Source organism: Rattus norvegicus, chromosome 1, assembly GCF_036323735.1.
Source record: "Rattus norvegicus strain BN/NHsdMcwi chromosome 1, GRCr8, whole genome shotgun sequence".
NCBI classification, from domain to species: domain Eukaryota; kingdom Metazoa; phylum Chordata; class Mammalia; order Rodentia; family Muridae; genus Rattus; species Rattus norvegicus.
Window position 1 is genome coordinate 89,675,388 of NC_086019.1, and position 3,621 is coordinate 89,679,008.

Below are 3,621 nucleotides of genomic sequence, written 5' to 3' on the forward strand. Positions count from 1 at the left end.
GGTGGCCTGTCCTGGCCTCAGCTTCCTCGGCCCTCTGTCAGTGGCAGACCAAGAAGGAAGTGGACAAGTAAACTTGAGCCAGGTCTCTCACTCGCCTTTCCCTGGACCTAGATTCCTGCATTCCCCAGGGGATGCTGAGGGAGACAGCTGGGGCCCCAAGGTCCTTATTGTCTAGGGACACCAGGCAGCTAGGCTTCCCTAGCCACTACATCTAAACACCACATGCTCCCTCACACAGGGAGGTCTGTACACACACATCCTGCACGAGTACCCACACACACACAACCCAGCATACCGGGGCCCATGCACACCAGGACTCAAAACACCTTTGCACACACGAACCCTGACACACATGGTTCACACATGTATGTCCATACACGCACCTGGACCCAAATTCACCTGCATACACAAAGTCCAAAACATGCACACAACTCCAATACACACACAGGTCCACACACGCAGGGATATGCACACATCTCTACACACACGGCTGTCACACAGATAGTCTGACAAATGTGTCCACAGGCAGACTCTGACACAAACACATGTATGTCCACATAGAGCACCACTTCATACTCAAGACAGAAGTTCCATGTTAATGAGGGTTTGATGGGAGACAGTCAGACACACGGACTCTGAGGGACAGACATATGACATTTGGAAAATAGGACCAGTTGCAGAAACAATGAAGGCTGGGCGGACACCAAGAACCCCTAGTGGACAGAATTCAGCTGGGGGATGGGGAACCCCCCTCCTCCGCATGCCCCCCCCAAACCCTGTCTCTCTCTCAGGAAGATGGATCCACCGCCCTCCCTGATGACAATGCTGTCTGCGCAAACTTTAATTAACACTTTGAGTTAATTAGTTCGAGATCATTTAGGAGTAAAATGTTTTTATTAGGGAGGCTTCGAGCCTGTTGATGGATGGGGCGCGATTCGCTCTTCCGCCTGCGGGGACAGCCGGTAAACAGAAATCAATCAGGGGCCTCCCAACCCAGCCCCCCAACCCCCAATGCCGAGCTCCCAGCCTGGGGCCCAGGAGTCCCAGATCCCAGTCTTCTGCTCCCCAAGACTCCAAGAGTCCCCAACCTCCGAACTTCTGCTCCCTCAGACAATAGGGGCCAGGCCAGTTAGACTCACGGCCCTTCTTAGTTAGCCTCAAGGGTCTAGGCCCCAGCCCTCTTCAATTAGACTGAAAGGTCCTGACTCCAGCCCTCTTTCCTCAAACCTAGGTGCAGACTCCTCCTCCTTAAGGCCTAGGAGTTCACATCCAGCCCTCCTTCCTCACTCCCAGAAGTGAAGGCCCCAGTCCTCCTCCCTCAGACTCAGGGCTCCAGACCCCAATCCTCCCTCAGACTCAGGGGTCCAGACCCCAGCCCTCCTCCCTCAGACTCAGGGGTCCAAACCCCAGCCTTCCTCCCTCAGGCCCAAGAGCCTAGGCCCTAGCCCTCCTCCCTCAGATTCAGGGCTTCAGACCCCAACCCTCCTCCTCTTTCAGATTCAGGAGTCCAGGCCCCAGTCTTCCTCCTTCATTTATTCCCAGGGGTCCGGACCCCATCTGTCCTCCTCCCTTAGCCCCAGGATCCAGGCCCAGCTCTCCTTCAGACCTAGGGTCCATTGACTGTTGGGGCTCTCTAGCCATCGGGTCCCCAGATCTCAGGGACTCTCTGGCTCCCAGAACTCTGGCGGCCCGGTCGGGTCTCGGCCTAGCCGTGGTCGAGGTCGCGGGCTGCCCCTCCCGCCGCGGTGACGGCTTCATCAGGTGTCCGCGGCGGGCGGGCGGCGGGGGCCCGGTGCGGCGAGGCCGGGCCGGGGGGCGGGGGCTCCGGGGCCGATAAATCTTCATCAGGCGGCGGCGGGGGGGCCATTAGGCGCTAATGGGAAGATGGAGGGGCCTGTCGGCCGCGCGGGCCGGGCCTCATTTGTCCTGCTTCCCGCTCCATTGGCCGCCGCCCCCGCCCTGCCCCTCCCCCCGTCGCCGTCGCCGTCGCCGTCGCCGTCGCCGTGCGCTCCCCATTTCCGCTTGCAAGCCTGGCAAGGGACTTGGGGGGCACCGAGGGGTACCCAAGGGACTGGATTGCAGGGGCAGAGTTAGAAAAGGGGAGGCGGCCTAGGGCAGGGCGGGGAAAGAAGGTGATGGAACCCAGACAGTTCAGAACCTGGGCGACTCAGGATGTAGGGCGGATTAGAACGTAGCGGAGAGTTAGAACTCGATCGGGTTGACTAGAGCGCATGCAGAGAGGTTCGAACTCAGGCGGGGGGCGCTAGAGTGCAGGCGGAAGAGCTAGAACGCCAGCAAGAGGGGTTCGAAGGCTGGCGAGGCAGAGTAGAAGGGGTGGATTGGGGAATTAGCATGAAGCCGGGACGACTAGAACCCAGGCGGCGAGAGCGAGATGAACCTGGGGAGAAGAGCTATAACGCGGGAGGAGGGGTTAGAACACCGACGAGGGAGACTAGACCACCGACAAGGGGTCTAGAACGCGGGCTGAGGGAGAGAAGAACATGGGGAGAGGGGCTACAACTTGGGGAGAGGGTTAGAACACGGAAGGGGGCTGTGTGCACACCAGAGAGGACCTGCATCTTGCGGTCGAGGACCTGGGACCAGGAGGGGGTGCGCTGGAGGACAGTTAGGGGAGAGGGTCGGATCGCTGGATGTGGCCTCCAGGGCGGGGACCCGACAGGCGAGCGGGCGGCATCCCTGGAGGCCGAGGCGCGGCTCCCACTCGCTGCCGTCGCCGCCACCCGCTCCCGGACTCGCGCCCCCAGCGCGTCCACTCTGATTTCTCGGCCCATTTTTCTTCCTCTGCTGTCACTCCAGCGCTCGCCCTCCCGCCGCCGGCTGCCCCGCTGCGCTCCGCTTCCCGCGGGAACCCCTGCTTGCAGCCCGCTCCCTCCGCAGTGCCCCACCTCACCTCATCCCTGGCATGTATTCTAGGCTTGTGACGCCCCCCCAAAAGGCACTCCTAACTGGCCAGTCTCCCTGAACGTTTCGAGGGTGGAGTTCAGCCTCAGGAGCAGCTCTCTGAGCTGACATAGGACCCAGAGCCCTAATGTCAGATTTCCATAAATGACACATTAGATACCCACAAAACCGGGCCTGTGAGCCCCCTCTTTTTCTGAGAAGACGTCTGTCAGCATCAGGCCCGGGTCTCCAGATGGGTTATTTCAGGTGACCTGAATAAACCCCCACTTCTTTACTTGTAGACCAGCCTCAGACACCACAGAGGATTTGGGGCCCTTGTCCCTTTCATCCCCAAACAAAGACTCTGGACCAAAAGACTCCTAAGGATAAGGGAAATGGTCTCAGCTCAGCCTTCCCAAAATCAATAGCAGTTACTTTATGAGTTACCCCTAAACTAACATTCACCCCCAAATTAGAATCAAGGGCTCTGTAGTGGGCAAACAAATTAGGCTTTCCTCAGTGAACCTCTGACAGACATCAAGGCCTCAGAGACCTGGCCAAATGGGCTTTGGGACTCCACTCCTCATGTGACCTCCCTATTCTTAGCACATTCAAATTACAATATCGGACAGGAACTCCCCAAACTGTGTAACAGGATGTCCAGTGTTGATTCTAAATTGTAATTTCTGCATGTTTCCCCCAAATATCTAGTCATCTTGG

General features: G+C 58.3%; 1 long non-coding RNA gene across 2 annotated transcripts; it reads right to left on the reverse strand.

The window, feature by feature from the left end:
- Positions 1 to 875: 875 nt before the first annotated feature.
- On the reverse strand, positions 876 to 2,867 carry LOC134485104 (uncharacterized). 2 transcript variants are annotated; one of them, XR_010062973.1, is made up of 3 exons: positions 2,564 to 2,867; positions 1,607 to 1,873; positions 876 to 947 (listed from the first exon to the last, which is right to left on the reverse strand). It is a non-coding gene; the product is annotated as an uncharacterized LOC134485104 (long non-coding RNA). The 2 variants fall into 2 exon arrangements; XR_010062972.1 differs by lacking the exon at positions 2,564 to 2,867 and having other exon boundaries at positions 1,607 to 2,547.
- Between the last annotated feature and the right edge of the window lie 754 nt (positions 2,868 to 3,621).